This window comes from Diabrotica virgifera, chromosome 5 (assembly GCF_917563875.1).
Source record: "Diabrotica virgifera virgifera chromosome 5, PGI_DIABVI_V3a".
NCBI classification, from domain to species: Eukaryota; Metazoa; Arthropoda; class Insecta; order Coleoptera; family Chrysomelidae; genus Diabrotica; species Diabrotica virgifera.
This window is the reverse complement of record NC_065447.1, coordinates 95448891-95463482: the sequence shown is the minus strand read 5'-3', so window position 1 is coordinate 95463482 and position 14592 is coordinate 95448891. Positions and strand designations below refer to the sequence as shown.

Sequence of the window (14592 nt, the reverse complement as noted above, 5' to 3'; positions counted from 1 at the left end):
AGTTTTTCTTAAATACCTCCAGAACGCTTTTAGTTAGAAAAACGAAAATTAATACACATATTTATCTTCCAGAGATAAATCGATTCCATCCATGGTGAATTTCTAGTACCAGTCATAGGCGTCCGTTTTGGGTGGGGCAACGGATATTTTATCGCATAACTTTTTTGTCTTTAACTTTTAGGCACTTTTGATACTGGATTATTAAATTGTGAGGTATTCTAGTACTAAAAAGTACCCTTGATTTAAGTCTGTAGGATGCACCGTTTTCTAGAAAAATCGATTTGAAAATTTTTCGTTTCCTGAATTTGAAAAAAAAATTGAAAATTGTTTTCAAACAAAAACGGTGTATTTTACCAATTTCAAGCAACTTTTAGTACTAGAATACCTCATAATTTAATAATCTAGTGTCAAAAATTCTTAAAAATTAAAGAGAAAAAAGGTATGCGATAAAAACCGTTGACCTACCTAAAACGGACGCATATAACCGGTACTAGAAATTCACAATTAATAAAATCGATTCATCTCTGGAATATAAATAAATGTACCAATTTTCGTTTTTTCTAAATAGTTTTTTTATTGAATTTTTTTTTATGTTCAAACAACGAAAAATTTTCAAATCGATTTTTCTAGAAAACGGTGTATCCCATCGACTTAAAGTAACAGTACCTTTTAGTACTATAATAGTAACAGTACATTTTAATAATCCAGACTCAAAAATGCTTAAAAATTGAAAACAAAAAAAGTTATGCGATAATACAACTGTTGCCCTACCCAAAACGGACGCCTATGACTGGTACTAGAAATTTGAAATTAATGGAATCGATTTATTCCTGGAAGATAAATTATGTTTACCAATATTCGTTCTTCCAAATAGAAGCGTTCTGGAGATATTTAAGAAAAACTAATTACCAGACGCCATCTTCAAATAGCTCTAGCTCCTTTACGAAGCATTTTCGGACTACATGAATTGGGTAAAATTGTCTTAAAATTATCTGAGGAACCTCCTGTCTTCGTTTGTCGGTAGAGTTGCTGGACACCCTGTATATTCTTTTGACAATTTGGGTGCCAGTACGAACTTTTTAGGGTGGCTTTGTATGCTATGCGTGGGCAGTCTCACTGTGGTTCCAAATGGCAAAAAGGTAGTCATGAACCTTTAAAACTGTGTAATGTTCATACACTCTGAGATTATTTTAGTACCTAAGGATTTTTGGCATCGCTGATTTCGAATATGACATTTTTTTTTTAATATCACAAGGAAAAATTCCTGTACTGGCTGTATACCATAAATCACAAAAAATAAAAATAGGGCCATAAAAATAGAGAGGGCCAATCCGGTCAGTTATCACCTAAACTCTGCCATGTAAGGTTCTACCTACAATTTCCCAACCAATATGGTTGATGTCATGTGATGCCAGGGGTTAATCTGGAAATATTTTTAACATCCTTTAAAATCGGATAATATAATGTAACCCCAACTGTTTAAAATCAATTTAAGGGTTTTTACCCGTACATTTTGGTGGCTTAAAGCATGTAAACCTGTGATAACACTGATGATGGAATATTGATTCCGAAAAGGTTTTGTTGTGATACAGCCCCTTTTTAGGAATTTTAAATATACCTTTTATAAGATAAGGTTTTTATTTTTTTTAAACTAAATGGCGGATCCAACCTGGCGAAAAGAAATTGAAAATATCAATCAAAACGCAAAAGTGTTTGTCAAGTTTGGTAGTCTAAGATAGCTGATTACGAATCTAACATTAATTTTTAAAAAACAAAATGGTGAATCAATATGGCCGAAAGAAATTCGAAAATTTAAATTTAAACGCATATTTTTTTTGAAATTATATATTATAAGGGACTTCTGAAATCGCTGATTGATTACCAATACATTTTCTTTTTGAAGTACAATATTCAGAACCAATTTCTTATGTACAACCGCCCATATATACATACGCAACAATCGCCAGAATCATGCAATATGCATCTTTTTACACTTTTGTATTCAAACAACTGTCAGCAGTGCAAAGGCAGACAGCTAAAGGCAGCTAAACCAATGTGATTCTGTAACTTCTGACTGTACATTTTGAGATAAATAAACAGTAATCGCAGAATTATGCATAATTATTATGTACTTTTTAAATGTATTTTTACGAGATTTTGATTATTTTAAGTATATTTTTACAGTTTATTCACTAAAAATTATTAAGCATTTATTGTTATCAAATCTTTAGTTAACCGTATCTTACGCTAATACATACTTGAAGAAGAAGAATTTACAACAATAAAATTTATAAACTACAAAATCTTTTACATACATCATTTTCAATATACGCTTTCTTTTTTACTTTCACTGTCGGCCAAGATAAGGTCGTGCATGGCTCACTTGTACTTGAGTTATGAATAAGAATAGATCCGGTCTGATCCTTATACCTGAGTATTACGACTCTACGATAGTATGAGGAAACAACTGTAAACGTGAAAATCCCTAAATAGGCACTTTTTATTTTACCTCATGACCCCGTTTTTAGCATTTGGTACCAATGTGCGTCTGTCTTAGACTTAACAGTGTCGCAATCACAAGATGGCGAGGACGGTTTAACTCATCTGAAGAGCAAGTCGTCGCATAATCCGCTGTTTGTTCTGATTCGATTAAAGGTTGCCTAAATATTACACGAACGTTCAAATCAGTCAGGTTTGTCTGTGTAGTCTAGGAGACAATGATATTGCGAATCTCTTTCACTTTCACATTCTTCTCTCCATGAGGCTTTTAAGTCAAAATTATCTGTTTGTCCGTCCGTCAACACTCCGTTAACTTCTCCGTTAAGTTCGACCGAAGTTATAATGGTTGGAGGAGGGATTGAGTGTGTACCAGAAGGCACTAAGGTGCCTTATTCCTACTCCAATCATTATAACTAATTATTGTTAAAGAAATGAAAACTTCTTTAGTTTTAGTGACGCTGTGCACTTTTTGGATGGAGGAAAAAGCATTAAATTCGCGACCGTTATCGCTGTATGTATATATTATAGTTTTCACTTCTGTCGACACTCCCAAGAGTGCCAGTGCAATTTTTTTTTATTTTTTAGGTGTAGATAAAACTGATGTGATTGTGTATTAGAACAAGAATTGAATAATAGTGTAACGTTTCTTGTTTTCTTTGAGAAAAATTCCTCACGTGTGTTCGAAATTTTTCTGATGGGTGGAAGAAGTGTGTAACATTACAAACGTCACATTGTTGCTATTTTATTTTTAGATAATTATTTTACTCTATTTTCTCTAATATTTCATTAATAATTATCTTCTGTATTCGTCTTAACTTGTTTTCTCGTTAAAAACCTGTTTGGTGCCCTCTTTTGTTATCCTCCATTTACTATATCTCTTTTCATCTAACATCTAAATCATCATACTGAACGTACTTACTTCATACAATGTGTCTGCGTAACTTGGAACCACATGGAAAACTTTTTATTGTCAATTTTACGAAAAAAGTTATTCTTTATAAAGTGTTCTGCATGGTCTAAAACCTAAGATTCAATCATCAGATATCAAATTTTATTGACAGTATACGAGGTACATATTATGTCAAAAAATATGAATTTCGCTCAAGAGGAAAGTACCTTTATATTTCACAATATCGAAAATTTGTATTAAAAAAAGTTATTTGGAATTAAAAATTATGTTATAATATGCAATTACACTCTTCTAATTAAAAAAATATTTTTTTTTTCAAATTACGTATACCCAACATGGTTTTTATTACGATAATTCAGTTATTAGTAATTTTACGAAAAAAGTTATTCTTTATAAAAAGGTCTACTAGTCTTACGACTAAGATGCAATTATAAGATATCAAATTTTATCAATTTTATACGAGGTACGTCAAAAAATTAAAATTTCGCTCAAGAGTAAAGTACTTTTAGTTTTCACAATATTGAAAATTGTTATTTTAAAAATTTGTTCGTAATTTAAAACTACGTCTTATTATGAAATTACGCCCTTCTACTTGAAAAAAAGGTTTTTACTTTTAGCGAAATTTATATCTTTTTACATACCTCGTATAAAATTGATAACAGTTGATATCTTATAATTGCATCTTAGTTGTTAGACTATGCAGAGCATTTTATAAAGAATATCTGTTCTTTTGTAAAATTAATAATTACGGTGTTAATCCAAATGGAGAGCAAAAGAGAGATATAAAGAGAGAAGTCAAGAAAGCAATAAGAAAAGACCTAAGAAAGTATACTAAAAATCGAACAAACCATAGAAAATAATAAAGGCCTAAAAGGTCTGCGAAGAAAACTAAATAATGGAAAAAGTCGGAATATTAAATTAAAAAAACAAAAAGGGCGAAATAACAACAAATAGAGAGGAGCTTTTAACAATGGTAGAAGACTTCTATGGAGAACTTTATAAAAGCAGACGGATGAACCAAACACAGCTAAAAGACACAATAAGCAAAACAACATTAAATCAAGGCTCTGAACTCATGCCAGAAATAACTCTCAGTGAAATTAGACAAGCGATGAATAAAATGAAATCCAATAAATCACCAGGAGACCATGGAATAGTGATCGAGGCTGTTAAGAATGGCGGTGAACCTCTAATCAGAAAAATAAAAGATCTCTTTAATCTATGTTTGACAAAGAAATCCATACCATCTGAACTGATCTGGAAAATTACCGACCAATCAGTCTGTTATACCATCTTTATAAACTTTTCACGAGAGTAATTACCACAAGATTAGACAAGAAATTACACCTATATCAAAGTAGAGAACAAGCTGGATTCAGAGCAAACTTTGGAACCAACGATCACCTCCAAACAATAAAACAACTCATCGAAAAATCCATAGAATACAACAAGTCCTTAGTTTTAGCATTCGTAGATTTCCACAAAGCATTCGACTTAGTAGAACTCGACAGTGTTATAGAAGCATTAAACGAGAGCCGCATTGATAGCCGATATTTGAGGCTAATATGTAATATACTTATATAAAAATGCGACAAGCTCGATACAACTACACGCTAACAGCAACCAAATAAAAATCCAAAGAGGTGTCCGTCAAGGTAATACGTTGTCACCTAAACTTTTCATATCGGCTCTAGAAAAAGCGATCAAAACCCTCGAATGGGGTGATAAAGGAATAAATGTGAACGGAGAGATGATACTCCACCTAAGCTATTCAGACGATATAGTCCTGATTGCAGACGATTTGGGACAAATAAAGAAAATGTTGGAAGAACTTAGTACAGCATGTCATAAAATAGGCTTAAAAATGAATAAAACAAAAACAAAATATATGACGAACTTAGTACCAAGTAAACACCTTGAAATACAAAATGAACAAATAGAACTGGTAGACAACTATGTACATATATACATATATCTGGGTCATGAAATTAAGATAGGTAAGGACAATCAAACAACCGAAGTATCCAGAAGAATAATACAAGGATGGGCAGCATACGGAGCTCTTAGGAACATTTTTAAGAGTGACATTCCAACTAACATCAAGAAAAAAGTTTTCGACCAATGCGTGCTACCGGTGATGACCTATGGTGCAGAAAAATTATCGCTCACAAAGAAAAACGCACAAAAATTAAGAGTAGCGCAGAGAAGAATGGAGCGATCAATCATAGGGCCCACTCTGCGAGACAGGATTAGAAACGAAGATCTACGAGCTAAGACCAAAGTCATAGACGTCATTGAAAGAAGCTGTAACTTAAAATGGAAATGGGCTGGACACGTTGCCAGAATGAAGGACGGAAGATGGACTCGTAAACTAGTTGAATGGAGACCAAGAGCCGATAAGCGTAGCAGAGGAAGACCACCAACACGATGGCAAGACGACTTACGAAAAACTGGATGCAGAAAGCACAAGATAGTTCCACAAGATAGCTCCAAAGCACTTTGGAGACAAACAGGGGAGGCCTATGTCCAGCAGTGGACTGAGAGAGACTGCTGATGATGATGATAATGATGATTGTTAATGCATTTAATAAGTCATATTTCTATTATATCTACCTTTATTGAAAAAATAAACACGATCAGTTAAAATATTGTTTTGTTTGCTTACATTCTAAATTTTCAGTGTTCATATTTTTGATTAGGACAAGATGAACACACACCTTGGAAGACTGAACTAGGCCAGGGTGAACGATAGCTATCATAAATGATTTAAGTATTATTATTCGATGTTATTTCAGTTATCTGGGGTAGTTTATCGTATCGTTTTACTGAAACGATACGAATACAGGTTCACGGAAAACAAGTTAAAACGAATACAGAAGATAATAATAATTAATGAAATATTAAAGAAAATAGAGTAAAATAATTATTTAAAAATAAAATCGCCAAGATGTGACGCTTGTAATGTTACAATAAGTAAGATCAGTATGTAGAACAATAGAACGACACCATTAGTATATCACATGAGTTTGATAATCCAGTTAATTTTTAAAATGCCGAAGGCTATTTGACTGATCTTCTTCTTCTGTAAGTTCCATCTTCTATCGAAGGTTGGAAATCATCATGGCAATGCGGACCCTGTTGACTGCCGCTCTAAGTAGTTCTGCACTACTGCATTCGAACCATTTCCGTAAGTTCTTAAGCCAGGATGTTCTTCGTCTTCCCACATTTCGCTTTCCTCGGATTTTGTGTTGCATAACAAGTTGTAATAATGAGTATTTCTGCCCTCTCATCACATGTCCCAAGTACTCAAGTTTTCGTCTTTTGATACGTAGTATTATTTCCGGTTGATTTCCTATTTTGCTAGTTACTTCCACGTTCGACATTCTTTGAATCCATGATATTCGTAGGATTCTTCTGTAACACCAAAATTCAAAGGCGGCCAACTTATTCAAATGGACTTGTTTCAATGTCCACGCTTTCAAGCCATAAAGAAGAGTAGAAAACACGTAACATTGAAGCATCCTTAGGCGTAGTTCTAACCTTATATCCCGACAACAAAGAAACTTTTTAAGTTTAATGAATGATGCACGTGCTATTTCAATACGTGTCTTAATTTTTCTTTGTTTGGTCGACATTTGATGTTATCCATGTTCCTAAGTATTTGTAATTATCCACACTCTCAATTACATCCACACTCTCAATTTGACTGATAGTGCGATTCAATCATCACCTTTTCACAGCCCTTAAACATACGCTATAATCTCGTATACATGATCATATATCCATACATCCATATAATTTATTTTACAATTCCTTAAATAATCAAGTTGAAGGTATCACAGATGACTTATCCAAATTCCAAAACGCTAAGGAATTTCGAACGTAAAACATTAAAATGAGAGGTAAAAGATCCCTTTCGCTCTCGACGCTCCATTCAATCCGTGACTTCTTATTTCTTTAATTATTTGTAGACTCAACGACTTGAGAAATTCCAGTTAGAATTCCTGAGTCTGTAAATAAATCACAATCAAAGTTCCTAATTTCGTTTCGAACTCTAACTTTGGTTTCCAATATTTTAACTTCAGATTTTATTGTAGGGTCCAAAAGGTTCGTAAATCCCTTTTAATTGAAAAGATTAATTAATTAATTGGCCTCTTTTTAAAGCAGTAAGGATCTTTATTGCTATTTTTAGAATACAGCTCTTAAACCCTATGGTAAAACCCTACTAATATTCTGACTATTTTTATTGCATTTGTATATTTTTAAAAATTTGCCATATTTATAATTATACGTCTATAGGATATGAAAAGCTCCCTTTTTCTTTTGTTTCCTGCGAAGAGTTGAGTACGAAAGCAATAAAGTTGGTCTAAAAATCAATAAAGCTAAGACAAAAATAATGGTGGTCGACAGATTCGACACTATTCAACTGACTAATAGGTTACAAGAATATCAGATAGTAAACACCTTTGTCTATCTCGGGTCTAGTATAACTAAAGATGGTAACTGTGAAGCAGAAGTTCGGAGACGTATTGGTATGGCAAAAAATGCGATGAGTCGCCTAACTAAAGTTTGTAAAGACAGATCTATCTCTCAAAATATCAAGATGACACTGGTGAATGCCCTTGTATTCTCAATATTTCTATACGGAGCAGAGACTTGGACTCTTCGCCTTCGCGCATGCGAGCGCCAAAAATTGATGCCTTTGAGATGTGGTGCTGGATAAGAATGCTGCGCATACCTTGGACAGCTCATAGGACAAACTTTTTCATTCTAAACCAACTCAAGATTAAAAAAAGGCTGTCCACAATATGTCTGCAACGAATACTGCAATTCTTTGGTCACGTGGTTCGCAGAGGTGACGACAGTTTGGAGAGATTAATTGTTTCTGGAAACGTTCCGGGGAGAAGATCAAGAGGACGATCAGTAACTAGATGGTCCGACAAAATAAAGAATTCAGCTGGAAACTCAATCTGCGAAGCTCTTAGAGCAGCTGAAGATAAAGACCAATGGAGAAGCATTGTTAGGAATATTGGAAGCAATCACGATCCTCAGTAATGGGGAAACAACAAGAGAGAGAGAGAGAGAGAGAGAGAGAGAGAGAGAGAGAGAGAGAGAGAGAGAGAGAGGGAGAGTTTTCCTTTTGAATAAAATCAACATACAGATGGCATAAGCGGTAAAAGCAAATTAATTGAGGAATAGAACCAGCTGATAAAATAAACGAAGAAAAGGATAAGAGAAAAAAGTTCGCTAGTCATTTTTAAAGAACCACTCTAGATCCCAAGCCCAGATAAAGGAGGAGAGTGAAGTGCTTGTTTTGAAGGATTCAACAAGCACGTGCTTGTTATGAAACTCAAACAAACGTCTGAACAAGAATGGAAGAAACGGAGACGAAAGCTGCTAAAGACAAATGGTTAATGATTTGGAATATGAGTATATAAACTTGATGTTCGCTGGATGGAATCAAGACAAATAAATACTCAGGAATATACTACTGTGGGAAGCATAAATAACATCACTATGCTGTAGACTGTAGACCTTATCGTAAACAGTAAGTTGAAGAAAGCCGTATAGAACTAGAATCGATATTGGACAGGACACCAAAATACGATACAAAGGAAATGCAAATGCTAATTTAACAAAGAAAGAGTAACTAATATGATTGTGGACAGCAAATACTTTCCTAAAAAGAATATTCATAAACAAAAATGGCCATCACAAGATGGTGTTGCCAAAAACCAAATTAAACCTTTAATAATTGACGCAAGACGTAGAGGATGTAAACACGGCATCGGAAGCTTCCGAAGAGGAGATATGGAAACGGGCCACTATCGAGTTGTAACAAGAATACGGCCAAGAATCAAAACTGCGAAGGGGTAAGCGGCAGCGACGAAAACCCGGACATAAAAAAACAAAAGTGTAGCACATAGTAGCAAGCAAAGAAATAGAGGCCAAAATACAAAAGATCGTTTAACAACGAAAGTCAGAAACAAATTAAAAAACAAGAGAAGTTAGAAATAAATAGCTAAACTGTAGACACAAGTTTAAAGATCTTTATCGTGAATAAGTAAAAAAGGAAACCAAAAAAACTTACCAAGGAAAGGAAGAAAGAAGATTACGAAAATAAATTAAATAAACTAAAAAGTCAATAGCACCACTTAAAACTTAGAAACTTCTATCAGGAAGTACTGAAGGAAAAAGACGGTTTTAAATCGAGAACTACCAATATCAAAGACAAACCAGTAAACGTACTTACTGATAGAGAAGACATTTGTCAAAGATAAAAAGAATACTTTTCCGAACTAGTATACTACCAAACAGCACAAACAGAGGATATAGGGACAAATGCCACTGATGATGAGGTAGGAACAGCGCAACCAACACTTACAGGGAATAAGAGTTTTGAAAAACCATAAAGCTGTGATAAAATATCGGCAGAAATAATAAAGAAGGGTTGAGAAAAACTTACAAAATAAATACACTTTTTTATTGTAACAACCGTCGTCAGGAAGATCAACAAAGGCACCCTCCGAACGAGAGAATGACAAATAATAGCATACGCTGATGATATTGTGCTAATAACAAAAAATAGAAAAACAATGGAACGAATGTTAAACGAAATGGTAACAGAAGGAAAAGTAATGGGATTAAAAATAAACCAAGAGAAAACCAAAATAATGAGATTTGACAAAAACTTTGAAAACAGAAAGGTTAGAGTAGGAGAATACACTTTTGAAGAAGTCGAAAAATTTAAATATTTAGGAATATTAATAACAAACAATGGAGAAAGAGAAACCGAAATCAAAGAAAGGATTATTACAGCAAATAAGAGCTTCCATGCAAATAAAAAATTACTTAAAAATAAGTTATTGAGTAAGAAATCAAAAATGAAAGTATACAAAACAATAATTCGACCGACGATGATGTATGCAGCCGAAACTCTTAGCATGACAAAAAAACAAGAGGAAAACCTTAGAATACAAGAAAGAAAAATACTAAGAGCAATATTAGGACCAATAAAAATAAATGACAATGAATTTAGACAAAGAACGAACCTTGAGTTACTGGAAGAAATTGAGGAGGATATAGTATGTAAAATAAAACAGCAAAGAGCAAAATGGCTAGGACACATATGGAGATCCGGATCAACTACGACGATATACTCAATATTGGAATGGACACCAGCTGGCAAAAGAAGACGTGGAAGACCAAGATCTACATGGTTACAAGAAGTAGTAAGTGATCTCAACAATGCGGGCATACGACATTGGAAAGGGAAAACCAGAGACAGGAAAGAGTGGAGAAAAATAACAGAGAAAATTAAATAACGAACATGAGGACTGATCTACCTCAAAACATAGATCTAGAGAGCGTAAGCGGCGTAACCCCTAAAGGGGTGTTTAGCCACTATATATATATATATATATATATATATATATATATATATATATATATATATATATTGTAACAACACGGGAAAAGGAAGAAATTCCTGAACAGCGGGCCACATAACCTATTGTACCATCTTGCCTTATGGAATCATACCATATATCGAAATAGTTTAAGAAAAAATATAGAAATAACAAATCAAATCTTTAGCATCCGGCAAATCTTGGATAAACGATGAGAATATAATCTAGAAGTATTCAACGTATAACCGGACTTCAACAAGCCTATACGCTGTGAGCTCGTACGTAGAGGGGATATTTATAAATTCGCGAGCGCCAGTAGTGGCCAGTCTGTAAACGTTTACCGGAAATTTGACATAAATGTCAAAGTGATTAATTTAAAATTAAAATTAAAAACATTAATTATAAAAAATATTAGTTGGTCAAAGCTGTGGTATATATTTTTACTATAAATATATTTACGTTTTAAATACTGAATTTACGTTTTTTTAATGTTCCGTAATATGTAATTATAAATTAATCTTAGCGCCATCTACACGATAATTGTGAAAGTATCCGAAGTAATAAATTAATATTTCATCAATAGAACGTCAAAATGATTAGCAAAATCTTAAAAAAATCTATTACAATTTAATTACTTTTTAGCGTTGTAAATATTAAGCGATAACAATTAAATAATAAATTTAAAAATTACCGGTAAAAGTTGAATTAGTAATCCGCCAGGAATGACACCAGCGAAGCTCAGAGCGTATGACAGTATTGAAACAAAAAAGTTTTTGGAGAATAGTCAAAAAGTACAGTTTCCTTCAATAACTGATCAATAAGACAAGAGCATCTGTCAAGAACTCTAAATCCAGTGTCAAAATCGTTAATAAAATCACCAAAGTTTTTAATTGCAAAAGCGGATAAGATAGGCAAACTTGGTACTTTGTATCGCCACTTCGATTTAACATTGTTGTCGAATGAACACACATGGAGGAATTTAATTGGGCCGCAAGTATCAGCAGATAAAGTGGCACTGATTTTAATCATAGAGGACAAGGCCAAATTCATGGAATTACCATCAAGAAACTTGTATGACACTGATACCAATAATTCGATATCGATGTGGACAATCTGGGGACAGTAAAAAACTTTAAGTAGACACTTTTGTGCATAATACCGCATAGCAATAATACCAACGAGAATGATATCGTCAAATAGAGATGTGGGAGCTTTACACAAAATGCCGAGGTCAAAATTACTGTCAAAATGTAAAACTAAGAATCTCCAATACGGGGTTGCTAGACATGGTGCCTAACACTAAAAAAAAAGCAACAATGCTTACATAATCTTAAAAAAAATATTAATTAAGAAATATTCTATGGTCCAAGCAAGATCCTAATGGTAATTGGAATATTCGCCCAAACGTAGATTGCAGTCTGAGAAGTGGTGATGAGAACGCTACCAGAAATATAGCTATAATCGACGCCAGTTAAAAAGCGGCCTACGGGTCATCCGGGACAAAGAAAAGTTGACAACATCAAGAGGGATCTCCGGGAGGCATATTTACACATGCTAGCGTGTGTTGACACTATGGTGCTGAAATCAGTTAGGGTTTGGAAAAACAGTACATTTACAGATGCTAGCGCGTGTTGACACCACGGTGTGCCGCGGTGTTGAAATCAGTTAGGGTTTGGAGAAACAGCACGTTTACAGATGCTAGCGTGTGTTGACACTATGGTGCTGAAATCAGTTAGGGTTTGGAAAAACAGTACATTTACAAATACTAACAGATTTGGACACTAGAGTGTTGAAACCAGCTAGCTTTTTTAGTGGTTATACATGCATAGATACTAACGGCTATTGACATTGAATTTATATACCTACTGGTGTTGAAAAATGTTTAACTGATTTAGGTATTAATAAATAATTAAACGTTGTTGGGATATAAGCAATAATAAATTAACGCAAAAGAACATCATAAAAAATAATGTTGTTCTGAAGCTATTTCCTTGTGGCAATTTTATAATTAACTATTTAGATGGGAAATAACCCACAATTAAATTGAAAAAAAAATATAAAAAATATCATGAAAAAAATAATTTTTGTTATCGTCTCGACGCCAAATCGGGTGTCGTTGTCAAAATACAAAATACTAATAAATTAAACAAAAATTTTGTTGCTTAGTAAAAAATTCTTCTAATAATTTATTTAATCTGACTCATTTATATCGGCAATTCAGACATATATTATACATTTTAATAGTATATTATTCAACGAGCTTCATCATGTAATGATGGCTATTACTCACGATAATGAAGTTTGCGGCACGAGCCGAAGGCGAGTGTCGTAATTCATCAGAGTGAATAATAGCCATTACGTGCGAGTATAATCCTATACTTTTTCTACGACCTTTTTTATTTTAATTAGTAAAAACATGATTATCAACTACTCGAGATTAAAATTATACAGAATTATAAAAAATGTAACAATGGTTGAGTATACTTTTACGTTTATACCTTGTTTAGTATGTATGAATTTCGACCTTTATCATTTTTAGTGAGAGTGACATTAGCGCATTTGCTGTGTTTATTGGAATTTATAACTTACACTTATTGTGTTTATTTTATAAAGTTATAATGTCTTAAATATATTATAACATAGTTATGTTATTATATTATATTATATAGTTAAATTTAAAAACGTACATTATAACTTTATAACATACGTCCACCAATAATAGCCATTTCTTATTTATTACATTGACAATTGGTACAAAATGCTTAAAACTTTCGTAAACGAATAGAACTTGAATTGACTATTTCTTGTTGTATTTTTACAATACATAAGACAGTATTTGCCGTTTTTTTTTAAATTTTATAAAGCAACATTTATTTTTGTATATTATAATTTTAATATCGAGTACCTAGCTGACAATATTATTTTTTTACTAATTAAAATAAAAAAGGGCGTAGAAAAAGTATAGTATTCTACTCTCATGTAATGGCAATTACTCACTCTGATGAATTACGACACTCGCCTCGTACCGCAAACTTCATCGTGAGTAGTAGCTGCCTATCAATGCATGCTCGTGGAATAATATACTATGAAGACCTAAGTGAAAGAAGGGGGTATGTAACATTTTCTAAAATTTTGAGTTTCTTAGTGAATGAAGGTGGTATGTAAGTTCACTATCATAATATGACACTTATACTGTATCTCTAAAAAGCTTAATAAGAGATACTCTAGTGGATGAAGAAGGTATGTAACGTTTAAAATACGATTCTTAAAAGGAAGAAGGGGGTATGAAATATTGTCTTTTTCAGGTTATATATTGTTTATACCTCAAAAATTTTAACTTTAGAGAAAAATCACAAAAGACCTTTTTTGTTTCCAATGATCAAAAGAACCTAAAATAATGTACCCGGGTTGAAAAAATTGATTTTTTTATATTTGTTTAAATTTTTTTTTTATTATTAAATGTAGCTAAATAACTACGAAATTATGGTATTTATATGTAGGGAATAAAACACGAAAAATAATCGGCATTTCTTAAGGACTTCAAAACGCAAAAATATACAGGGTGTTCCATTTGAAAAAAGAAAATTCATTAGATTCACAGAAAAACGGAAGTTCTGACAACAATGTAATTGTCACTATTATATCGGCCGCATTAGAAAACCCTTTGTCACCAAAATCTATAAAAAATCGTGCATGCCGGTTCCGAGATAATTGAGGCTTTCCATATATAAAACTCAGTCTGTGTAATATACTCCATCTAATAATACAAGGCAA

General features: G+C 33.0%; 1 protein-coding gene across 1 annotated transcript in view; it reads right to left on the bottom strand.

The window, feature by feature from the left end:
* LOC114333014 (protein O-mannosyl-transferase Tmtc3) overlaps positions 1 to 14592 on the bottom strand; it is a 1018587-nt gene that overhangs the window by 361332 nt on the left and 642663 nt on the right. The window lies entirely within an intron of this gene.